The sequence below is a fragment of the Phyllobates terribilis genome, unplaced genomic scaffold (genome assembly GCF_046119375.1).
Source record: "Phyllobates terribilis strain yellow unplaced genomic scaffold, ASM4611937v1 Scaffold_1__5_contigs__length_1240528914, whole genome shotgun sequence".
NCBI classification, from domain to species: domain Eukaryota; kingdom Metazoa; phylum Chordata; class Amphibia; order Anura; family Dendrobatidae; genus Phyllobates; species Phyllobates terribilis.
In genome coordinates, this window is record NW_027362761.1 from 252,825,908 (window position 1) to 252,852,590 (window position 26,683).

Consider the following 26,683-nt stretch of genomic DNA (forward strand, 5'->3'; position numbering starts at 1 on the left):
GATACTTTTTTTTACTTTTATTCTTTGTCCCACTATGGGACTTTCACTTTTTTTATTCTGATCGCTTGCATAGCACAGGAATGGAGCACCATACCTGTGCTATGCAGACTGTCAGCGCTGCACAGGGAGAAGATTGTTTGGTCATGCACTGCGCATGACCAAACTATCTTACTGCTGTCTGGTGACCCGGATGTTGTCATGACGACATCAGGTTGTCATGGCAACATCCAGGAAGCTGTGGCAGACAGCGCTGGAGGCCGGAAGAGGAGGTGAGTATTGCGATCACCTCCCCTTGCCACCGCAATGCTGCGATCGACTTCGATCGCAGCATTGCGGGGGTTAATGTGCCGGGAGCGGTGCTCCCTGCACATAGTACCTGGTGTCAGCTGTGACAATCATTTTTACAGATCGACGTTGTAAAATTTTGTGAAGCACCTGGGGGTTCAAGGTGCTCACCGCACATCTAAAAAAAATTCCTTGAGGGGTCTAGTTTCCAAAATGGGGTCACTTGTGGGGGTTTTCCACTGTTTAGGCACATCAGGGGCTCTCCAAACGTGATATGACACCTGCAGACCATTCCATCAAAGTCTGCGTTCCAAAATGTCACTCTTTCCTTTCTGAGCCCTGTCGTGCGCCCAAAAAAAAGTTTTCCACCACATATGGGGTATCGGCTTACTCAGAAGAAATTGCACAACAAATGGTATGGTGCAATTTCTTCTGTTACCCTTATGAAAATGCTAAATTTAGGTAAACTTCTGTGAAGCACCTGGGGGTTCAAGGTACTCACCACACATTAAGATAAGTTCCCGGAGGGATCTAGTTTCCAAAATGGTGTCACTGGTGGGGGGTTTCCACTGTTTACACACATCAGGGGCTCCCCAAATGCAACATGGCGTCTGCTAATTATTCAAGAAAATTTTACATTCAAAAAGTGAAATGGCGCTCCTTCCGAGCCCTGCTGTGCGCCCAAACAGTGGTTTTCCCTGACATATGGGGTATCAGCTTACTCAGGATAAATTGCACAACAAATGGTATGGCACAATTCCTCCTGTTACCCTTATAAAAATGCAAATTTGGGGTTGAAAAACATTTTTGTAGGAAAAATGCAAACATTTTATTTTTAAGGCTAAATGTTATAAACTTCTGTGAAGCACCTGGGGGTTCAAGGTGCTCACCACACATTTAGATAAGTTCCCAGGGGGGCCTAGTTTCCAAAATGATGTCACTTGTGGGGGTTTCCACTGTTTAGGCACATCAGGGGCTCCCCAAATGTGTCATGGCGTCCGCTAATTATTCCAGCAAATTTTACATTTAAAAAGTCAAATGGCGCTCCTTCCCTTCAGAGCCCTGCCGTGCACACAAACAGTGGTTTTCCCCCACATATGGGGTATTTGCTTACTCAGGAGAAATTGCAAAACAAATGGTATGGTGCAATTTCTCCTGTTACCCTTCTGAAAAAGCAAAATTTGGGGTTAAAAATTTTTTTGTGGGAAAAATGTGAAAATTTTATTTTTACGGCTCAAAAAACATTTATGTGGGAAAAATGCGAAAATTTTATTTTTACGGCTCAATGTTATAAACTTCTGTGAAGCACCTAGGGGTTCAAGGTGCTCACCACACATCTAGAGAAGTTCCCTGAGGGGTCTAGTTTCCAAAATGGTGTCACTTGTGGGGAGTTTCACATTCTTGGATCCCTGCCTGAATGTGATAGAGAAATTAAACCTAGATAAAAACAAGGACCAGTCGGCCTGTTAATCGTTTAGATGATTCAATGTAAGCTAGATTTTGGTGATCAGTGACCACAGTAACATGATAAATTGTCCGTCCAAATCATGCCTCCATTCATCAAAGGCCAATTCAACAGCAAGTAACTCACGATTCCCAACATCATAATTTCTTTCCACAGACGAGAATTTTAAGAAAAAACGCACATGGACGAAGGTTAGTCAGAGTTTTGGGCCCCTGCGATAAAACAGTCTCTATCCTGACCTCTGAAAAATCCACTTCCACAGTGAATGGTTCTTGGATATAGGGTTGGATTAGAATAGAACCAAACATTGAGATTCGCCCCCTTACGTGTATGGTCAATAAGAGGTTTAGCAATTTGAAAAAACCCCTTGATCAATTTCCTATAATAGTTGGTGAACCCAGAAAATGTTGTTAAGCTTTAAGGTCACGAAGTTGAACCCAATCAATTATGGCCTGCACCTTTCCAGGGTCCATCTTAAACCCTTCTGCTGACAAGATAAATCCCAAGAACGAATTTTCCTGAACAGAAAAAACACATTTCCCTAATTTCGCAAACAAAGAGTTTTTCCTCAACCTGCGTAATACTACACTGACATGTTCCTGGAGGCAGTACAATTAGAATATCATCCAGGTAAATCACAACAAATCTTACAATGCAATTAGAGAAAAAATAATTAATAAAATTTACTCTCTGACATTAAGAACGCAGTTTTACACTCATCATCCTGCCCGATACGTATCAAATTGTCAGCCCCTCTAAGATCAAGTTTATAAAAAAAACACTTAGTCCGCAGAAGCTGATTATATAGGTCGGGGATGAATGGAAGTGGGTATGTATTTTTAACTGTGATCTTGTTTAGTTCTCGGAAATCGAGGCAAGGACGGAGATCGCCATCTTTCTCTTTCACAAAGAAAAATCCGGCAGCTACCTGGGGAGGAGGAAGGACGGATATGACCTTTCCATAAACTTTCATTCTTTCCCTTCAGACTAGAAGAGCATATGACGCGCCCAGGGGATGGGGGAAAAGACTCGGCGCCCAGGCCTTATTGTTGCCTGATCTTGGGGGATGTCGCGGTGGCCGGCTCCGGGGCCCGTACCCTGGGGTCACTATTAAAAGAAGGGGGAAAGTTAAATGGGACAGGGGAATGTTCGTGACGCCACCCGTGGTGTCGGGTGAGGATCACTAGCGCTGCAACAGTCCTCTGAGGCAGGTGTTCAGGCAGCTTGGTTGGTGCGGCTCCCCACAGGTGGAGCGGGGCCTCAGGGCAGTGTAGAGAGAGTGCAGAATAGAGCGGTGGCGGGTGCAGAGCCATGGAGGAAAGAACAGACAGAGGCAGTAGTTGAAGTCATCCGAGTCTTTACTCACTGTGGTGAGCTTCTGTAGCGCCCCGAGGGTTCGGCCTCTACAGGGGTATTGCACCTCAGACCAGAGGTGTGATATTCCACTCCCAGGTAAGGATGGAGTATGGACCAGGGCTCAGTTAGCTGCATACAGCACACACACCCCATTTCCGAGGGACAGCTCAACGGTGCTCCCACTAGATAGAAGTGCAGGCACGACCGACTATGTCCCTGTCTGGAGTGGGGAGGGGGGTGGAACACCCAGTGCTGTAGGGGCAGATAGGGGTTGGTTCCTGAGCATAGATAGGAGCCCATTGGTTGCTGGTCACCTGGGCTCATGGTCAGAGGGAGGTATATAAGGTGGGCACCATCTTAGATCTAGGTTCGTTCAGTCAGTTCAGCCAGAGGAGAAGACAGGGAGTAGAGGCTCTGTAGGAGCTCTGCTCCAGGAGGGCCTAGTGAGAGGCCGAGGAGGAGGTGAAGGGGAGCTGGGATTTTGGCTCATCTCAGCTCCAAGAGAACGGAACAGAAAGGAACAGAAAGGAACAGAGAAAGAGAAGGAGAGACAGAGAAACAGAAGGGCTCAGGAACAAGAAGGTGGAAGGGACCCTAAGAACCCACGAGAATCCAGGGTGCAGGGTCAGGCAGATTAAGGGTACCGGATCCCAAGTTGGTGGAGGAGAAACAACCCTCAGCCAAAGACCGGTCGTCGTGATCATCTATTGGTGCGACACCTCATCAAACCTGCTAGGAAGGCACCATATAGGACAGCGGAGGACGGGGCCCACGTTTAACCGCACAAGTCCGCGGCAGCCGGACAAAAGTGGGTCACTGGTGAGGCAGGCCAGAGAAAGGATTAAAGGGGGTCCTGTGCCATGCTCTTGACTGCTTGGGAGTTGACCGAGCCCCACACCTGGTGGACGCAGCACGGCTTGGGCGGTCACTGCCGACGGAAGTGACCCGGGACAAACGTACTGTGAGTAAAGACCCTGGACTGTAACTTGTTGTCCGTGTGCTCCTTCGCTCCTCCGGCACTACCGGTACTGGGACCTTCACCACCATCACTCCCACCATCCACTACACTGCCCTGGGGCCGCACTCTTCCCGTGGGGAGTCACACTACCCTAGCTGCACACCTCATCAGCCCCAGCGGTCTGCATGCAGCGGCGGTTCCTAATAACCGCAATCCACGGGTGGCGTAGTCGGACATTATCTGAAGCACGTAGCAGACTACCATTGGCCTGACCACCCTGAGCCGCGGGACCGGGCCGCCACTACTACTACCCCCATCGTTCCCCTATCGCCCGGATCCGCGTGCCCCACGGCCCAGGGGGCGAGTTACTTCTCTCTGCTGTCACACGGTGAGCTGCGGCCGCCAGAGTGGGGTTCAGCACACTCCAGGTAGTTCAGGAGCACTTGACAGGACCCCCGCTCTTGTGCGTCCCTCTCTTGTTGAACTTCTCCAGTCCTTGTGTCCCCCACTGAGTCCCGTACGGGTACTGCGATGTCCCTTGTGGGTAACGTGTAGCTCCCGGACCGACTGGGTGCCCTTTTTAGTGACTAGTGGTGAGAACGTGGCGTAAGGCCGGGTGCCTCTAGATAAACTCAGATTAGGGCATACAGGTGGCGACTCCGCTCCGTCAATATCCCCCTGGGATCCACATAAGCCTCCGGACTTTTCCGACAGAGACGTGAAGTGCAAAGTCAGATAATCGGGGACCGGTACCCCCCTCTTGCGGCAGGGTCTCTCTGGCAGGGCCAGAATAAGGTATGCAGGTGGCGACTCCGCTCCGTCCGCACCCCCTGAGATCCTTTCGCCTGTGGAGCCTATCTCCTCTGCTCCCCTCCTTGGCCTTCTTGGTTGGACTCTGACCGGGGACAGAGCCGGTTATGACTCTGCCCCAATCCCCCGTCTCGAGGCCTGAGACCGGGAATCGTGGACCCCTCAGCCGGTTGCAGCTTAGTGCTGACTTGCCGTCTCAAAGACCCACGACCAAAGACCCGGTTATAAAGATGGCCTCCAGTTATATAAGATTCTAATAAGTGCCTAAGTAAAGTGCTTCCTCCAACCTCACTCACTACGTGGTTCCCCCTAACTTTGGTTCCCCCCCCCCAACACCTGCATTCAGGCCCGGGGCAGCACTATGGTGCTTTAGGCCCCCTACAGAACTGGAGTGGTGTAGTGTTGAGTGTGTGGTTGGGGTCCTGTGTAGAACTCCATCCTTACCTTGGAGAGGAGATACCACACCTCCTTCTGAGGTGCAGTACCCCTGTGGCGACTGAACCCTCAGGGGCACCACACATATTTGTACCGACCTTAGTCATTTCTTGAAACAACTGAGACTCCATTTAACAATTTCCTTCTGACACCAATCAATTACAGGATTGTGAAGAAGCAGCCATGGAAGTCCCAGTATCAACCCAGCAGGTAAATTATCCAAAACAAAACAGGAGATGGATTCAAAGTGAAGTGCTCCCACTTTGGAGCGTGAAATCCACCGTTACCCTCTTGACCAAATTCCGAGCTAACAGTGTCTTGTCAATGGCGAAAATTTGAAAGGGTCTTTCTAAACTAACTGTCCCTAATCCTAACTTTAGAACCAGTCCCAATAAAGTTTGCGGCAGACCCCTAGTCAATGAACGCCAATGCTGATAACACTTGATACTTGAAGGATAACAGTGTATTCCTCAGTACTTTATCAGAGGAAGAAAAAGGTACCTGGGAGTCTGGGTGACCTTCTCGACCATCACCCAGATATAGACGCTGTCTTGACAGTTCGCTTGCCTGAGGATGAGTTGGGCAGTTCTTGAGAAAATGTAAAATGAGACCACAGTACATACAGAATCCAAGATCATGTCTACGTCATCTGTCCACAACACGAAGACTGGCAACTCTAACTTCCAATGGCTTCATCTCCGGTAAATGGACCTGCTCTGGGGAAGTTTAACAGGCAGCCTGCTGTTCACCACGTCCGTCATGGATTTTGCGGTTAATTGGTATGACCTGGGTCATAGTCTCCGCCAGAGAACAAGGGGAGTCGTGAGGAACCAGAGCGTCCTTAAGTCTCAGAAAGACCTTTGTGGAACTGGCACCTGAGAGCTGCATCATTCCAGAGAACTTCAGTGGCTCACTGCCGGAACTCAGTACAGTAGTCCTCAGCTGTGCAACCGCCCTGTGCCAGGTTCATGATCTTAGCCTCAGCGACCTGGATCCTGTCGGATTTGTCATAGATCAGACCTAAAGTATCAAAAAAGGCATCCACAGAAGACCATTCTGGGTCCTGTGGGGACAAGGAAAATGCCCAGGTCTGGGGGTCCCCTCACAGTAGGGACATGATTACTCCCACCCGCGGGAACTCATCCCCTGACAACCAGGGTGAAAAATAACCTGCAGCTCTCCCTGAACACGGTAAACTGCTTTTATTCTCCAGAAAATTTATCCGGAAGGGCCATTACAGGTTCAGGAGAGACCAACTGTACATCAGAGGGTACTTGACGTCACAGCCACTGCCGGCAGTGGAGCACTAGAGGAAGTTTTCATAAGGCTACGGCCCCACTATCAGTATTTGGTCAGTATTCAGTCAATATTTTTTCTCAGGAGTGGGAGCCAAAACCAGGTGAGGAGAAAAGGTATAATAGAAACAAGTGCACCAATTCTGCGTTTAGCACCCACTCCTGGTTTTGGCTCCCACTCTTGAGAAAAAATACTGACAGAATACTGACCAAATACAGATAGTGGGGCCGTGGCCTTATACTAATTATCTGACCCTGCAACAGGTACCGTAATTATTCCAGTCTTGTGTCATCTACATCAACATCACCACTTAGCCCAGCCTGTCAACAAAGAGTATAGCTTATTTTATTATTGGGAAACTCTATAGAATAAAAAGAATTATATAGAATAAAAATAAAATCTTGGAAAGTCCATTAATGCCTGAATAGAAAATATGTTTGTGTCATGCAGACTGAAAATACATGAGGTTTTTTTATTCTTTCTTCTTTAGTTTTTAAGTGACTGCCCAAATGCAGTAGAAATATTTCCATATTTAGGAACCCATCGCTTAATATGAATTCTATGTTCAGGGCTTTTATTGACAATGAAGTGATTATTTCAGTTCCTAGTCACAGTATAGAATGAGGCTGTCAGTGAGACTCCCTGATCCTGTCGATGACTGTATAAAAGAATGTGCAATGCCTTCAAACCCAAGTCTCTGGCACAGGAAGCATGCCATCAAGAGTTAAAGGAGTGGTCCTAAACTTAACTAAAGTTAATTTTATCCTAAATACCTATCTATTTAATGTATTAATCCAATTTCTCTTCTAATACACTTTAATAAAAAATCTCTAACATTCCCTGAAACTAAGTGTCATCAGTGATGTCTGACTCAGGGGCTGGGCTAGTCCCCGCTGTACTGAGCATGCGTCGGTTGTCAATTCCAATGCATGCTCTGCATGTGCTTGCTGCTCACTGTGCGATATACCTTTTCAATGCGCAGGGACATTGCTTCCTTGTTGGCTCTAATGAGAAACGATGAACCGGCAAGAGAGCATTGTGCATTGATAAGGAGAGAAAGCAGTGAGTAGGAAGAGCAGAGACCAGTCCCGCGCCAAAAACAGATACCTTTTAAATGCCCTTTTGCCAGCTTCAACATTACTGCAAAGTCACTGGCAGGAGGCAGGAGCATAGCAGATGGGTCAGGAGTAGAGCTGGGCAGCCAGGGTCTTTGCCATGATGTAGAATTGTAGTTCTAATGATGACTCATGCAGGAAAAAAAAGAGACTTCCTTTTTCTACATCAATTCAGCTAGTCTGTTTTTAATCACGTGATGTCATAGACCTATTGGAAAAATGAAGAATTAAATGGGTAGAAGGGCAAAAGTGGTCAGAAGGAAAAAAAACGCAGCATGAATGATTTGCCTCCGATAATCGAATGGCACGCGCCCATTCATGTCTATGGGCCCTTGAAAAACATTGTACCACACTCGGATGGCATCTGAGTGCTGCCCGATTTTCACGGACAGTCTGAATGGAGAAGATGGATAAACATTTTTTTTAAACTCTCCACATCTGAGAAAAACTGATTCGACTCTGGCCAAACTCTGATCAGAATCTAATCAGAGTGTGCCTCAACACGTCCAATTAGCCTCCACATTTGGATCCTTCAGATGGAACCTGAAAACCCATCTCTTCAAACAAGCTTACAGTCTGCAATGACCTTGCTTGCTGCCACCTCAACAAGACCGGAGCAGCTGCAACCCCCCAACCTACTGTCTCCTTCCCCATTCCTGTAGAATGTAGGCCCACAAGGGCAGGGTCCTCTTCCCTCTGTACCAGTCTATCATTGTTAGTTTGTTTAGAGTAAGTGATTTCTGTATTTGTACAAAAAATGAAGAAAAGTTCAGTGTAGCATGGAATCAATAAAAAATTTAATTTTATTCCATTTTCTTAAAAACAAGGTAAGCATATCCATGAATTAAAAGAAACTAGTCATTTTGCTCTGACGCGTTTCTGGCTGAAGTCCTTATTTGTACTCTATGACTAAGGGCTTCGGCCAGAAACGCGTCAGAGCAAAATGACTACTTTCTTTTAATATATGGATATCCTTACCTGGGTTTTAAGAAAATTAAATAAAATAAAAAATTTTTATTGATTCCACGCTACACGGATCTTTTCTTTATTTTTTTGTACATTTAGGCTATGTGCCCACGATGCAGAAATGCTCAGGATTTTTTCCTGAGCGTTTCTGCATCTCCCTGGCAGAAAAAAACGCATGCGGATTGTACATGCGGATTGTACATGCGGATTGTATATGCGGATTGTACATGCGGATCGTACATGTGTTTTCCTGCCAGGGACATGCGGAAATGAAGCGTTCTTCACTTGCATTTCCGCATGCGGGTTGTCAAGCGCTTTCCAATCGATTTTAGCATCACTTGGAAAGTGCTTGACAACTCGGTCACACTATATAAATCCAAGCAACCGGCATGGATTTATATCGTGTGACCCGAGAGAATGTCAAAAAATAAAAAAATAAATGTATACTTACCCTCCGATGGCCCCCGAGACTTGCTGCGCTCCTGTGCTGGCTGCTGGCAGATCGCGGTACGCTGTACTGAAGGACCTGCCGTCACATGACTGTGACGTCAGCGCAGGTCCTACAGATCTGCCCGCGATCTATCGACAAGCACAGGGAAGGAGTCCGGGGGCCGTCGGAAGGTGAATATAGTCTTTACTTTTTATTTTATTCTTTTTTTTACAGCATTTAATGGTACCTGGGTGTGGAGGAGAGTCTCCTGTCCTCCACACCCGGGTACCATCCGCACATTAGAACGCGCCAATTACGCAAGTACAAATGCAGTCTTGCGGAATTGGCACGTTCTAATGCAAGTCAATGGCGGCGAAAACGCAGCACTTCCGCAAAATAATTGGTAGTGCTGCGTTTTTTTCCGCAATGATAATCCGCAGCGGAAATTTCCGCAGCATGTGCACAGCACATGCGGATTATCATTGGGGGACATGGGAGGCCTTCTACCATGCATTTTTTAAGCGTTTATGCAGCATTTTTGCCGCTGCGGAAACGCTTAAAAAACGCATCGTGGGCACACAGCCTTACCGGAGGTCAAGGGAGCAGGATCCGGGCATTCTGAAATGGGAGCTGCCTTGCATTTGGTATACACGGTGAGGCTTTTTCTATCTTTTTTCCCTGTGATATCTGTATTTGGTATGAAACCCCTTCTTATGTACAGTACCATGGAATCAATGGCGCTATATAAATAAATACTAATAATAATAATTAGCATAATCGGATCGTTTTTCTCAAATGGAGAATATACAATCGTGTGACCCTAGCCTAAAGACAGGTCATCAATGTCAGTGTAGTGCAAAACCCCTTTAAATAAATGCTTGGCGCCTTTTCTACCTACAAAGATCACATCACAGCCTGACAACTGTTTATAAAAAGGTGGGATTCAGAATTGTATTTACACATTTGGCTGTATTATATAGGGACCTAGCAGAAGTGCTTCAGTGGTATTGTGGACTACACTTCTGCAGTAAATGAATCAAGTGTACTGAATAGGTCCGTAGGCTGTCAACTATTCCAGAATACCAGTGAAATGTACCCTCAATTGGTACAGACCAGCAACATGAATTATGACACAAAACCACTGAGAACTGAATTTTTTGGGGACAGTTCAAAATCTTTTCCTGAGGTCATTGTACTACAGGCAATTGATTAGTGTTCAGTGAGTTCAACGTACCAATGAGACATCCTCATGATGTCATATTTAGTATCCAGGCTCACTAGCACAGTTTTCTGCTGAGATTTGAACTCTCGCACTAAAGTCAAATAAAGTTCACTAAATATCCAGCATGGTTAAAAGGTTTACAGAGTTCAAATTTCTGCATGTGTTTTTCTTGAACAGGAAAATGCAGGGATTCAAATTGCTAAATTTAAAGGACTATTCCTAAAAAAAGAAGTTATCCTCCATCTATTGGATGACTTGTTGATCATTGGGATGACGGTTCACTGGAACACTGGATGACATTCGAGTAACAGTGATGGAGAGGTAACCGTAGATTCTCTCATGCCATCTCGCATCTTCAGTCCACACTGCCTCTGTCCCCACTGCCTCATTCACTGGAATTAATTATCATCAGGGGATGGGGCTGCTGTCACTCACACTGCTTCTATCACCACCCCCTGATAACAATTCCTTTGAGGATGGTGACAGAAGCTCTGGGGTAGCATTGCTGTCACTCACATTGCTTCTATCACCCCATTGGTAATGTCTAATTTCAGTAAATGAGGCAGCGTGCTTGTCATTACAGAGCTCGTTTATAACCCTGCCACTTTGCATTAATTCCTGTGTACCAACTGAAGGGTTAAAAAATTTTGCGACAACAGTTTTATAGTATTTGAAGGGTGCGTTGTTTAAAATAGTATCATTTTGGAGAGTTTCCAATATATAGGTCCCTCAAGGTCCACTCTCCTAGTGGGTCATGGCACCCGCAAACCATAACAATAAAATCTGTACTAAATTATGACACTCCTACCCTTCTGAGTTTTGCAATGTGCAATGTGCCTCAAAAGTAGTTCCCAAATACATAAAGGGTTTTGTCGTACTCAGGAGAAATTGAACAACAAACTGAGAGGTCCATTTATTTCTATTAGCCCTTATAAAAATTAAAAATTTGTGGGGCTAAAAACATTTTAGCTGTAAAAATGTAACTATTCTTTCTTCACCGCCCAATGGTATAAATTTCTGTAAGGTACATGTGTTGTGTCAACATGCTCAATGCACCCCTAGATGAATTCATTGAGAGATGTAGTCTGTAAAATGACATCACTTATAGGGGGGGTTCTGCTGTTCTGACACCTGCCAATGTGACATGGTACCCTCAAACCTTTAAAAGCAAAATCTGAACTCCAATATGGTGCTTCTTCCCTTCTGATCTTTGCACTGTGACTCAAAAGTAGTTTTTGACCACATATGGGGAATCGGTATACTATGGAGAAATTGCACAACAAATTGTATGGTCCATTTTGATCCTGTTACCCTTGTGAAAATGAAAATATTGGAGCAAAACCAAGATTTCTGTGGGAAAAATTGTTTTTTTTCATTTTCGCAGTTGAACTTTATAAACTTCTGTGAAGCACCTGGGGGTTCAAGGTGCTCACCACACATCTAGACACATTCCTTGAGGGGTCTGCAAACGCGACATGGAATGATTTCTGCAAATTTTGCATTCAAAAAGTAAAAAAGTCCATTCCAAGCCCTGCGGTACGCCCAAACAGTAGTTTTCCCCCCACATATGGGGTATCGACGTACTTCATATTAATCTTCCCACTGAACTATCAAATGAAGCGCTAAAACTATGGCACAAATACAGGAACTTGCTAAGCCCCATACCTTCATTATTTACTCTAGTTGCAGACCTCATAGAACTTCATACAAATGAAGGAAAAGAGGGTGCTCCAATCGCTTACTAAAATCTGAAAAAACTTACCTGCCTTCTCAAATGTGTCTTTTCTACAAGTGTATTGCACTCTTCTTAAACAATAAGCTGTACTAATTTATATTAAGGACATTGATGTGAATTGGCCACCTACCAATCACAAAGACTAGGTCTAGGTTCTCTTTTTCCCAAAAAGGTATTTTCCAAAATATGTAAGAAACTTCTATTGCACAAAACTGTGCCTAAAGAGTGTTTATATCACAATGAGAAAAAGAACTTAAATTGGTTTTCCCACAAACAAAAGTACATTTTAATCAATAGATCTTGGAATTATAATAATTTCCACAATTGGATGTGTTTAAAAAAATGTTCCTGTGCTGAGATAATCTTATAAATGTGCCCCTGCTGTGTACTGTGTAATGGCTGTGTCTGACCGTACAGGGATATGGTCTGTTCATACCACATCTCCTGGGCAGAGGAGGAAGCAAAAGAGAGTATACAGACATTACAGCAGGGGATCACAGCTGATTATTTTTGTGAGGTAAAACATTTCAACGCCTGTTTTTAAACAGTTTTACCTCAAAGAAAGAGAATCAGCTGTGATCCCCTGCTGTCCTGTCTGTATACTCTTTTGATTACCCCCCTGCCCAGGAGCTGTGGTATGATCAGACCATGTTCCTGCACGGTCAGACACAGCCATTACACAGTACACAGCAGGGGCACATTTATAAGATTATCTCAGCACAGGAACATTTTATTTAAACACAACCAACTGTGGAAGTTATTATTATTCCAAAATCTATTGATCAAAATCTACTTTTGTTCGTGGGAAAACCCCTTTAAGTTTACGCTTTCAGAGAATGGTATCGCCCTCATTTACAAATTCTCACACAACCCAGTGGTACACCAACCAAATACAGACAAATGGATGGTTTCCACCTATGTATATCAGGGTAACTACTGAACATACGAAGAAAGCAGAGACTCCTTTTTACACTTATAGTAGCACTACCACTACAACCTTTTTAGTCAGCAGTCCTGAAACTGACCTCGCGCATCTGTAACACATCCCTCGCCATTAAAGTGAAGGCTATATTTCTCAACCTTCCACTCAAAGGTTTAAACAAGACAGGAAATTAATTGTTGTCTTTTCTTATTGCAGGAGCTTAACTAATCATACCCATTTTTGGAGATCAACTGCCCATCTAAGGTCCAATGAATTACGGTAATAAAGTCGAGTAACTTTATAGATTTGAAGCGCAAGCAGCCATTTCCCTGCACAATTTATTAGGTTTTCATAATATCTGGAATCCTTGTGAAACTTTCCAACACTCTTCAATTTATCTCTACAAGGTTTCTCTAGCCCCCAGCTAGCCCCATGACACATAATATTCTGTGGAGATACCTTATCTCCTTTGTTTATTCTATCTAAAAACTATGAAGCTTCTTATATACAGTGATGTGAAAAAGTGTTTGCCCCCTTCCTGATTTCTTATTCTTTTGCATGTTTGTCACACTTAAATGTTTCAGATCACAAAACAAATTTAAATATTAGACAAAGATAACACAAGTAAACACAGAATTCAGTTTTTAAATTAAAGGGGTTTTCCCACGAACAAAAGTTCATTTTAAAAATTGGCTGTGTCTCACCATGTACGGAACATACCACAGCTCCTGGGCAGGGGGGGAAGCAAAAGACAATGCAGACATTACAGCAGGGGATTGCAGAGGATTCATCTTGCGAGGTAAAATAATGTTTAAAAACAGGCAGTGAAATGTTTTACCTCACAAAATGAATCCTCTGCGATCCCCTGCTGAAATGTCTGTATTGTATTTTTCTTCCTCCCCCGCCCAGAAGCTGTGGTATGTTCTGTACACGGTCAGACACAGCTGATTTTTAAAATTAACTTTTGTTCATGGGAAAACCCCTTTAACCCCTTAAGCCCCGGAGCATTTTCCGTTTTTGCATTTTCGTTTTTGCTCCCCTTGTTCCCAGAGCCATAGCGTTTTTATTTTTTGGTCAATATGGCCGTGTGAGGGCTTATTTTTTGCGGGACGAGTTGTACTTTTCAAAGCCATTACTAGTTTTACCATATCCTGTACGGGAAAACGGGAAAAAAATTCCAAGTGCGGTAAAATTGCAAAAAAAGTGCAATACCACAGTTGTTTTTTATTTATTTTTTTTACCACGTTCACTGAATGCTAAAACTGACCTGCCCCTCTTATTCTCCAGGTCATTACGAGTTCATAGACACCAAACATGTATAGGTTCTTTTATATTTAAGTGGTGAAAAAAATTCCAAAAATTGGTAAAAAAATTAAAATAAAAATAGCGCCATTTTCTAAGACCCGTAGCGTCTCCACTTTTCGTGATCTGGGGCTGGGTGAGGGCTTATTTTTTGCGCACCGGGCAAACGTTTTTATTGATAACATTTGGGGTAGATCCGATGTTTTGATCGCCCGTTATTGCATTTTATTGCAATTTTGCAGCGACCAAAAAATGTAATTCTGGCGTTTAGAATTTTTTTCTCATTACGCCGTTTACCAATCGGATTAATTCTTTTTTAATATTGATAGATCGGGCGATTCTGAACGCGGCGATACCAAATATGTGTATGTAGGGGTTTTTTTTATATATTTTATTTTGAATGGGGCGAAAAGGGGGTGATTTAAACTTTTATATTTTTTTATTTTTTTTTATATTTTTAAAAACTTTTTTTTTTTACTTTTTGCATGCTTCTATAGTCTCCATAGGAGACTAGAAGCATCAACTGTCCGATCGCCTCTGCTACATACAGGGGACGAGCAGATCCCCTGCATGCAGCAGAAATGGTCCTGTGCTATGAGCCGACCACTAGGTGGCGCTCATAGCGACAAGATCATGACAACCACAGGCGTCTGCTGCAGACCCTGGGTTGTCATGCCCACCCATCGGTGACCCGCGATCACGTGATGGGGTCGCCGGTGGGCGGGGCTTATGACGCGCTACCCGGAAGCACGCGTTAAATGCCGCTGTCGGAGATTGACAGCGGCATTCAACATGTTAACAGCCGCGGGTGGATCGCGATTCCACCCGGGGCTGTTGCGGGCACATGTCAGCTGTAATAATCAGCTGACATGTGCTCGGTTCAGTGAGGGCTCAGCGCAGCAGCCCTCACTGAACGGGCAGTACGCAAATGTGCGTACTAATACGGCACCGGTAGTTAAGGGGTTAAGGTCTCTATTATTAAGGGAAAAAGAAATCCAAACCTACAGAGCCCTGTGTGAAAAAGTGATTGCCCCCCAAAAACATAAATTAACTGTGGTTTATCACATCTTTGGGAAGCCAAGTTCAATTTCCCTAGCCACACACAGGCCTGATTACTGCCACATCTGGTCTCAATCAAGAAATCACTTGAATAGGACCTGCCTGACAAAATGAAGTAGACCAAAAGATTCTCAAAAACTAGACATCATGCTGCGATCCAAATAAATTCAGGAACAAATATGAAACAAAGTAATTGAGATCTAACAGTCTGGAAAAGGTTATAAAGCCATTTCTAAAGCTTTGGGACTCCAGCGAACCACAGTGAGAGCCATTATCCACAAATGGTGAAAACATGGAACAGTGTTTAACCTTCCCAGGAGTGGCCAACCAACCAAAATTATCCCAAGAGTGCAGCAATGACTTATCCAAGAGGTCACAAAATACACCACAACAACATCCAAAGAACTACAGGCCTCACTTGCCCTAGTTAAGGTCACTGTTCATGACTCCACCATAAGAAAGAGACTGGGCAAAAATGGCATGCATGGCAGAGTTCCAAAATGAAAACCACTGCTTAGCAAAAAGAACATAAAGGCTTGTCTCAGTTTTGCCAGAAAAAATCTTGATAATTGCCAAGACTTTTCGGAGAATACTCTGTGGACTGATGAGACAAAAGTTGAACTTTTTGGAAGGTGTATGTCCCATTAAATCTGGTGTAGAAGTAACACAGCATTTCAGAAGAGAAACATCATACCAACAGAAAAATATGGTGGTGGTAGTGTGATGGTCTGGGGCTGTTTTGTTGCTTCAGGACCTGGAAGACTTGCTGTGGTAAATGGAACCTACTAAAAAATCCTGAAGGAGAATGTCCGGCCATCTGTTCGTGACCACAAACTTAAGCACACTTGGGTTATGTAGCAGGACAATGATCCAAGACGCAACAGCAAGTCCACCTCTGAATGGCTTAAGAAAAACAAAATGAAGACTTTGGAGAAGCCTAGTCAAAGTCCTGAACTTAATCCTATTGAGATGCTGTGGCATGACCTTAAAAAGGCAGTTCATGCTCGGAAACCCTCCAATGTGGCTGAATTACAACAATTTTGCAAAGATGAATGGGCCAAAATTCCTCCAGAGCGTTGTAAAAGACTCAGTTATCGCAAACGCTTGATTACAGCTGTTGCTGCTAAGGGTGGCCCAACTTGTTATTAGATTTAGGGGGCAATCACTTTTCGTTTGTTTTTTAGCAGTATTCCCTCCCAACCCTTAATCCCACAGAAAAATGTGCCTGAAGTCATGGGACTGGTCTCCATTTGCGCCAGAGAATGCCCTACAACATGAACACTATCAATACAAATCCAGTCACACTAATTTTGGACAACTCATACAGCTGATGACATTAAGAAAAAAAAAAAAAAAGAAAAAGGGAGATGGCGAAGGATTTCAATATCTACGTCGCTTATTAGCACCAAAATCAGCTCCTGGCGTGCCACGTTGTTGGAAAGCTTGTTGATTAGTTGCACCAATAGCTTCAATGTTGGCAGCTTGGCCAAAGCGGTCAGCAGTCTGGGCGGTCATGCCAATTCCAGCCGCTTCTGTCATCAAGGAAGTAGGTCCTGTTGATGGAGCAGCTCCAGCAGTGGCACTGCTATTACCCAGTGAAGATCGGTTGTTCATTCCCATGGTCCCAGGCATGGCCAGTTGTGCCAACCTCATGTCAGCATCCCTTGTATCAGGATAGGCGTTCTTAAAGCCCTCCTGTTAAAGCCTGAGCATTTCCTCCTGCTGTCGACGTGCCTCCTCTTCACGTCTCCTGCGCTCCTCTTCATATCTCAGCTCCATCTGCTTTCGTTTCTGAACATCTTGGTTGTGGAGTTCCTCCAACCTGTGCAATTCCTCCTGGCGTCTCATTAAATCTTGCCGCATAAGCATGACCTGGTGCTCATGCCTTGCTGCCTCCATCTCCAGTTCCATATTCTCCTGGGCTTCTTTAATGTTTCGGTCTACTTGATCCTGCTGCTGTTTTTCCATTTCAATGAGGGCTTTTCAGCGCATGGCATATTCATACTCGAAACTTCCAGGCTGAGCAAAGCGAGGAGGTTGCTCTCTCTCATTGTGGTATCCTTGATTCTTAGCAACAAGTTTCTCAGGTAATCCTTCTTCATCATCAAGCTGATCCATAGGCTCCACAGTTACAGGATGGGGAAAGGCAGTAAGAAGATAAGACCCATCAGCGCAGCGATCAAGAGCCTTCCGGGCTGCTGGTTTAGATGCAAACTCAACGATTTCTTTACCGGATGGTCTTCCGCGATCATCCACAATGACTATAGCTCGCTCCACTTGACCAAACATGCAGAAGGCTTCTTCCAAAAGTTCATTCGATACAAAGGGGGGAAGGTTTCGTACAGACAATGCAGCGCTGTGACAGGCAAAGCGAACACGCAACTGTTTTCCACGGAGAGGAAGATTATCAAGCTCGGCCTTAGCGATCTCTGCCAGAGTCCGTGTTTCCAGCCAGATGAATCCAAAGCCCTTGTCTTTGTGGATGAAGATTTCGCCTGCTTTTCCATATTTCTCAAACATTTTCCGTATCTCCTCTTCTGTAACATCGGAGGGCAAGTTACCCACAAAGAGACGGCTGCGCTGAGTATAAGTCTTTTCTCCTGGTTTCCGGAAACTCTGCAAATCTATGGTGACTCCTTCATTTGAGTTTGGGGGCTGCTGTCCATTGGTGGGGGAAGGCTCTTCTGGTTCCTGCTGCATGTAATGAGGCTGGTTATGCTGTGGTTTCCTATGAGCGTGGTTCTGATGCTCCATTCTAAAGCCTCGATTTCCCTGCACTGTAGTAACTTGTCAGCCTACGGATTACTGCGCAGCGCCCGATGTTCAGATTCACTTTTCCACACAGGGCCCTGAAGGTTTGGATTTCTTTTTCTCTTAATAATAAAGACCTTCATTTAAAAACTGCATTTTGTGTTTACTTGTGTTATCTTTGTCAAATCTTTAAATTTGTGTTGTGATCTGAAACATTTAAGTGTGACATACATGCAAAAGAATAAGAAACAAGGAAGGGGGCAAACACTTTTTCACACCACTGTATATCTTTATTGACAGACACATCCCCTCACTAAATCCTTCACACCCACTCCCTTCCCCCCCTTAATTTCTTAATCCTCTTTTCCCTATATCATCTAAATCATCATCATCATATAAACATTTTAAACAAGAAACTCTATGATAATCATTTAGTATGCGATCTGTTACGGAACCGGGTGGTGGAACCTCTGTGCTGTGATGCAAGGAGGGATCAGAGGGGCGTAACTAAGTGCCTACCCGGACCGAGCATGGCCACACGGCGGCTTAGTCGACTTCGTGAACCAAGGAGGGACCGGAAAGGTGAATCAGGTGCCACTCTACGACCGACCTTGTGTGAGAGCAGGCGACTCCCACGGGACTGATGGCTGAAGCGTTAGGCACAGCAGATGAGCACGGCTGGTAGACAGGCAGGTGATGCGAGTAGGAAAGCAGGCAGGCACGGCAGGTAGACAGGCAGGCGGGCACGGCAGGTAGACAGGTAGGCGGGCACGGCTGATAGACAGGCAGACGGGCAAGGCTGATAGACAGGCTGGCAGGCACTGGAACCTGAGGGCTGAGGAGAGTGTTAGCACACAAACAACAACCTTGCACAGGCACCTCCATTTTGGAGAAGGTGCTTAATATAGGAGCAGTCCTCTGGCCATTGGCCGGGGACTCTTTGGGACGGCGCGCACGGCCCCTGTAAGAGGGAGGGAGCGCACGCGCGCCCTAAGTAAAGTGCCCAGGGAACTGCGCGTTGTGCACGCACCCCGGGCAGATGCAGCAGGGGAGCTGGAGGACGCCGGACCGGGTCCGCGGCGGTGAGGGGTTCGGCGTCTCTGCCCGGCAGGAGGCAGAGACGCTGACGCTACAGTACCCCCCTCCCCTTTACGCCCCCTCTTCTTTAGGCCCGCAGGAAAATTTTCTAGAAGACGAGGAGCATGAATGTTCTCCCTGGGCTCCCAAGACCTCTCCTCAGGACCAAACCCCTTCCAATCCACAAGAAAGAAAGTCTTTCCTCTTACCCTTTTGATGGCCAAAATGTTCTCTACCTCAAAGACGTCCTCAGCGGAGACTGGAACTGGACTGGTACCTGGATCGTCAGAGAAACAATTAAGGACAACAGGCTTGAGGAGAGACACGTGAAAGGAATTGGGAATCCGTAAGGAGACAGGGAGTTTCAGCTTGTACGCCACTGGATTTATTTGGTTCAGAATCTCGAAAGGACCGATGAACCGCGGGCCCAACTTGTATGATGGTATCTTGAGACGGACATATTTGGAGAAAAGCCAGACCTTGTCTCCTGGACGAAATAGAGGTGGATCCAGACGTCTCTTATCAGTACGCTTCTTCATCCGCTCGGAGGACTAAAGAAGCGCAGATCTAGTGTTTTCCCAAATCACCGAAAATTCACTGACGAGAGACTCCGCGGCAGGATTGTCCACTGAAGAGGAGACGGGAAATGGAATTTGGGGGTGTCGACCGTAAACCACAAAAAACGGAGACTTAGCAGAGAACTCACTCACATGGTTGTTATAAGAAAACTCGGCTCAAGGCAGGAGTTCTACCCAATTGCTATGGTGAGCGTTGTCAAAGTGCCGAAGAAAACTGGTAAGGATCTGATTAATATGTTCCACTTGACCATTGGACTGAGGATGATAGGCTGAAGAAAAGTCCAAAGAGACATCCAGCAGCTTGCACGTGGCTCTCCAGAAGCGAGAAGTGAACTGAACTCCTCGGTCCGAGACAATGTGGAGGGGTAAGCCGTGGAGACGAAAGATGTGACGGATGAAGTCTTTAGCCAGCACAGGTGCGGACGAAAGACCAGGCAGAGGGATGAAGTGAGCCATCTTGGAGAAGCGGTCAGCGACCACCCAAATGACGGTAGAACCGGAGATCAGTGATGAAGTCTGTGAGGAGCTGCCCATTTTCTAAAGACTATGATACTTTTCCAGCAACAGACCACCATTTTTGTTAATATTATTATTGTGTTTTATTAGTGATTTACTTGTTATGTTTTATATAGTTCTGCTAACTTGTCAGTATGTGCACTAGATTCACTTGTAAAATGTCCAGCATTCCATTAATCTGTATCTCAGGAGTATCTAACCATTGTTCCAATAGCCAATAATCTCGTTATGTGTGTGTAGATTGTAGACACAGTGGAACCGTCCCCACAGGGGGTCTTACATACAGTCTCAGAAGAAGGCTTCTAGAATATTCTTCATTGTTTAGCAAACAGTGAATGTTTAAGGGGGAGGGTGTGATCACTTTTGACCTGGGAGGGGACTGAGCCCAGTGGAAGAAAGGACAGACATGTTTTAGGAGAGTTGGGTGGAAGGATGGAAGGAAGAGGATGGAGACAGTGAGTATGGCCTTATACAAAGCCAGTGGAACTACTGAATCCAGATTGGGAATTTGAGGACTAAGAATTGCCTGTTGGACATTTACCTGGAACTGCTGTTCACTGTGGTCGGAAGGAATAAAACTAATTGCATCGATAACCTGCCTAGGTGATTATTAAAATCCACAACCACACATCTTTACAAAGTCCATAGCAATGTGTTGCCAAGGAGCAAAAGGCACGGGAAGAGGAAGAAGACGACCAGCTGGAAGGTACCTAGGTATCTTGCTACGGGAACAAGAGGAACAAGCCGCGACAAAATCCGCAACATCCTTGTGCAGGGTGGGCCATCAATAATGTCGGGCAATGAGCAGATCCGTCTTCCTATGGCCGGCATGACGAGCCAGTTTGGACGAATGACTCCAGAGTAAGACCCTCTTCCGATCCTGAGCCGCTACAAAGGTCTTACCAGGAGGTAGATGAGACAGGTAAAACGGAGCAACAGTCATTATTCTGGAGGGGTCAATGATGTGTAGAGGCTCCTCCTCTTGGTCTGTAGACAGAAAAGAAAGGGATAGAGCGTCAGCTTTAATATTCTTGTCTGCCAGGCGGTAATGGAGAGAGAAGCAGAAACGAGCAAAGAACAAAGACCATCTGGCCTGACGCGGATTTAGTCTTTGGGAGGTCTGCAAGTAAGCAAGGTTTTTATGGTCAGTGTAGATGACCACCGAGTGCAGAGCCCACTCAAGCAAGTAGCGCCACTCCTCCAGAGCTAATTTGATGGCCAGCAGTTCTCGATCTCCTATGGAGTAATTGCGCTCGGACGAAGGAAAGAGTTTGGAGAAGAAGCTGCAAGTCACCATTCGCTCGGATGAGGAATTCTGGGTGAGCACTGCTCCGGCCCCGGAGGAAGAGGCATCAACCTCCAAGAAGAACTATTTATTGCAATCAGGATGATGTAGCACTGGAGCGGAGGAGAAAGCTTGTTTAATAAGAGAGACAAAGGCATTTTCCGCCTCAGAAGTCCATTCCCTGGGATTTCCTCCTTTATGGGTGAGAGCAGAGATGGGAGCAGTCCGGGAGGAGAAATGAGGAATGAAGAGGCGGTAATAGATAGCGAATCCCAGAAACTGCTGAATAGCCTTCACCCCTCAGGTCGGGGCCACTTTAAGACGGCAGACGCCTTCTCGGGATCCATCCGCAGTCCGGTCTCAGAGATGATATATCCCAAAAATTGTAGGGAGGTCTGCTCAAAGAGGCATTTCTCATACTTAGCATACAGGCGATTCTTCCGGAGCCACAGTAGTACCTGACGAACATCCCTCCGATGAGAGGGCAGATCAGGGGAGAACACCAAGATATCGTCCAGGTACACCACCACGCAGGAATACAGGAGATCTCGGAAGATGTCGTTTACTAACTCCTGGAAGACGGCTGGAGCATTACAGAGACCGAAGGGCATCACGTGGTACTCGTAGTGACCATCCCGAGTGTTGAATGCCGTCTTCCACTCATCTCCCTGGCGAATCCGGACCAGATTGTACGCCCTATGAAGATTGAGCTTAGTGAAGATCTTTGCTCCTTTCAGGCAGTCAAACAGCTCCGAGATGAGAGGCAGGGGGTACTTATTTTTTATGGTAATCTGGTTTAGACCCCTATAGTCGTTACATGGACAAAGAGAGCCGTCTTTCTTTTTGACTAAGAAGAATCCTGCTCCAACCGGAGAGGTGGATTTCTGGATAAATCCCCTAGCAATATTCTCTTCTATGTATTCAGACATAGCACGGGTCTCGGCCAGCAACAAGGGGTAAATTCGCCCGCGAGGAGGTGAAGCACCAGGTATTAGGTCGATGGGGCAATCATACGGCCTATGAGGTGGTAGTGTCTCTGCCTCCTTTTTATCAAAGACATCCGCATATGACCGGTAGGGTGTCGGCAGGCCAGGTAGGTTTTGACGGAGGTCGAGCAGGACGAACCGGAACCAGACAGGACTTATGACATTCCTGACCCCAACGGAGCACCTCACCCGAGCTCCAATTCAGGACGGGTTCATGTCTCTGTAACCAAGGCAGGCCAAGCAAGAGGGGATGAGAGAGACCGGACAGCATGTAAAAGGAGATCTTCTCCGAATGTAGAATTCCCACCTGAACAGTTACAGGCTCAGTGACAAACAAGATGGTCTCAGAGAGAAGCTTTCCATCCACAGAGGAAACTGCTAAAGGATCAGCCAGACGTATGGTAGGAATCTGATAACGCTCCACAACGGCCTGTTGAATGAGATTCCCAGCAGCTCCGGAATCAAAATAGGCAGTCTCGAAGAAGCGGGTCTCATCACTGGTAATTGAAACGGACAGAGTCAAGGGCGGAGAGGAAGAACTTTTGCCTAGGACGACCTCTCCGAGTGGTCCTAGACTCTGCAGTTTCCCGGTCTCACTGGACAGGAGCGTATTTGATGCTCTATACTGCCACAGTAGAAGCAATTCTCCTCGGCGCGGCAGATCTCCTGGCGAGACTTGACCATCTTAACTTGATCTATTTGCATAGACTCAGTAGAAGACACCGGGGGGAATGCTGGTTGCGAGACTGGCCTTTGGAAGGTTGGTGCGTTGCGCAGGGGTCTTCTCTCATGGGTCGTCTCCTTAGAACGCTCCTGAAAACGGATGTCAATCCGGGTAGCTAATGACACCAGGTCGTCCAGAGAGGGAGGTATGTCACGACCGGCTAGCTCATCCTTGATCCGTCCGGGAAGGCCCTCCCAAAAGGTGGACACCAGAGCCTCATTGTTCCAGGCAAGTTCAGATGCGAGGGTGTGGAAACACACGGCATACTGTCCCACAGAGAGACTCCCTTGGCGGAGACGGAGAAGAGAGGATGCAGTTAAAGATTTTCATCCAGGCTCATCGAACACCTTCTGGAAAGCCGCGAGGAAGGCCTGGAGATCGGACACCAGAAGAACCCCTCTCTCCCACAGAGGGTTAAGCCACGCCAAAGCCTCTCCGGCGAGGTGAGACATGATGAATGCCACCTTGGCCCGGTCGGAGGTGAACTGGTGTGCCAGGAGCTCAAAGTGCAGTGTGCACTGATTTATGAAGCCCCGACATAGGGCAGGGTGACCACCAAAACGTGGAGGCGCAGAAAGCCGGGGTCCAAAGCCGGATTCCACAGCGCCACAGGGTGGAGGTGCAGCCGGAGCCGATGCCGAGGCGGACACAGTCGGGGTGGACAGCGCGTCCAGGTGGGAGTTGACTGTCCGCAGACAGAACAGGATAGTATCCTTTTGGGATCTCTGGTGAGAGACCTCTGGGTACAGGTCTGAGAGCGAAGGACCCTGGGAGCCACCGGCTTCCATGGCCTGTGCAAACTGTTACAGATCCGGGTGGTGGAACCTCTGTGCTGTGATGCAAGGCGGGACCAGAAGGGCATAGCTAAGTGCCTACCCGGACCGACCCTGGCCACACAGCGGCTTAGTCGACTCCGTGAACCAAGGAGGGACCAGGAAGGTGAACCAGGTGCCACTCTGGGACAGACCTTGTGTGAGAGCAGGCGACTCCCACGAGACTGATGGCTGAAGCTGACAGGCACAGCAGATGAGCACGGCTGGTAGACAGGCAGGTGATGCGGGTAGGCAAGCAGGCAGGCACGGCAGGTAGAAAGGCAAGCAAGCACGGCTGATAGACAGGCAGCCCGGCACGGCTGATAGACAGGCAGGCGGGCATGGCTGATAGACAGGCAGGCGGGCGCTGGAACCTGAGGGCTGAGGAGAGTGTTAGCACACAAACAGCAACCTTGCACAGGCACCTCCATTTTGGAGGAGGTGCTTAAAATAGGAGCAATCTCCCGGCCATAGGCAGGGTACTCTTTAGGGCAGCGAGCGGCCCTAAGTACAGTGCCCGAGGAACTGCGTGTGGTGCGCGCACCCCGGGCAGATGCAGTAGGGGAGCTGGAGGACGCCGGACCGGGACCGCGGCGGTGAGGGGATCGGCGTCTCTGCCCGGCAGGAGGCAAAGAAGCCTATGCTACACGATCTTTGGAGGAAATTTCTAACACGGAAATTGGCCATGTCAGGAAGGAGTTAATAAAAAGATATCTATGCAGATCTGGAATCACTGGAATCGCTCTGACCAGGACAATCATGTTTCGAGGTCATATTTAGCACACAATGAACGCTGAAAAAACGAAAGCCCAAAAACAATAGCAGAAATGAATTTTTTCACCATTTTATCCCAATTGGAATTATTTTCCGGTTTTTAGTACATTGTACAATATGTCAAAATGAATGATGCCATTCAAAATCCCTTGTACGTCTATGTCAATGGAAAAATAAATAACTTAAGGCTCTTGGAAGAAGTTGAGGAAAAAAAATGAAAACTGTAATGCAGCGGCTTGCGGCATTACTGTAATGGTCCAGGGTGTGTTCTGGCTGACCATGTACCTCTTCCTCAGGTGACTGATCACATGACCGTGACATCAGCACAGGTCCTGTGCACACAGAAGGACTGATCACATGACTGTGACATCAGCACAGGTCCTGTGTGCACTGGAGGATATATAAATCTTGGTGCTTTTGAAACAGGCCTGTTCCCTGTGTGTGGGACACCGTTGGCCTGGTTAGGCCTAGAAAGAGAGGCCTGGTGAAGCCTGGAAGGCAGAGGCTGGATCCCCCTGTGTTTTGAGATACCAGTAGCCTTTGAAGGTACGTGGCCCGGAGGCCCATCTGCGAAGCCGTGAAGCCACAGCTCTGGCAGAATCGAGCTGACTGAAGCAGCTACTGTGACGCCCAGCAGCTGCAGGCTGTCACAGAATTCCTGGGTGTTGCACAGACGGATTCTCCCCAGTGGCCTCAATACATGCAGACATCTCCACCCAAGTCCACTAGATGGAGCCCCGACAAGTATGCAGATACTGGGGGGTGGAGTTTAGCTAGGGAGCTCTCAGTGCAGTTTAGTTCAGTTCTGAGTCAGCTTCCAGACAGAGAGGAACCAGAGAGAGCAAGCTGCAGTCTGTGTGGCTGAAGGCCAGGCTAGGCCCCAGGCTGCGGGCTAGTCTGGCTAGTGAGGGCCTAGAGTGGGCCAGAAGGCAGAGTAGAGGAGAAGAGCCATCTGGGACAGAGGGACCATGGAAGGTTCGTCCCAGACGCAAGCCGGGCACCGGGCCCGTGCCTATTGGGATCTCTATGCCCAGTAGGGAATCCGGCATACCGAGGAGGATTTTATAGCCCTCGGTCCACCCGTGAATAAAGCACATTCAGAGGACTAGGTACCACGAAGGCCCCAGCGTCCAGGGATAGTGGTAACAAGGGGAAAGCCCTCGTCGCCAAGCAGACGGGTGAGAGAATCATAAAAGAAGCTAGACCCTGTTCCAGGCAGGTCAGAAGCTCCAGGGAGAGAGACAGGAAGATACAGGCAAGGAGGCCTTACACCCGCTCCCTGGGGAGCAAGTCCAGAAGTGCACACCACCTACAAGTACCCCGGACCATACCTGACTACCATCATCAGTAAAGGTACTGAAGCGAACCCCTGTGTGCGTGTCTGTTCTTCCTCTGACCCGGCTGGGTCCCCTCCGTCCTGCATCCCTTCACACCATCCCTGCCCCGGGGGTCCGCTCCACCTGTGGGGATCAGAAACACCTTAGTTGCCATCCCAACACCCCGGGAGGTCTGAAGCAGCGCTGGTAATCATTACCAGGTACCACAGGTGGTGTCACGATCAAACTACAAATTCCATATAAACTATCCCCTTTTTGTTGACCGGCCTGGGCCACGGACCAGGCCAGCCACTGTGACATATTCCCCCCCCAGCATCCATAGGCCCGGACACCAAGTACCCCACTGCCTTGGGGGCGTGTCCCTATGACCCGGCAAAGGTAAAAACGCTGCTTGATGTGGACATTTATATTGTAACCTTGCTGAAGGCTGTATCTGGAGCCAAGTGGACATATCTGTCACTGGAAAGGCTCTTGGACATTATATGTG

At 46.9% G+C, this 26,683-nt stretch overlaps 1 protein-coding gene and 1 pseudogene across 3 annotated transcripts in view; both read right to left on the reverse strand.

Moving 5' to 3' along the window:
* GAL3ST1 (galactose-3-O-sulfotransferase 1) overlaps positions 1 to 26,683 on the reverse strand; it is a 177,647-nt gene that overhangs the window by 120,948 nt on the left and 30,016 nt on the right. The window lies entirely within an intron of this gene.
* On the reverse strand, positions 16,543 to 18,189 carry LOC141166672 (non-POU domain-containing octamer-binding protein pseudogene; annotated as a pseudogene).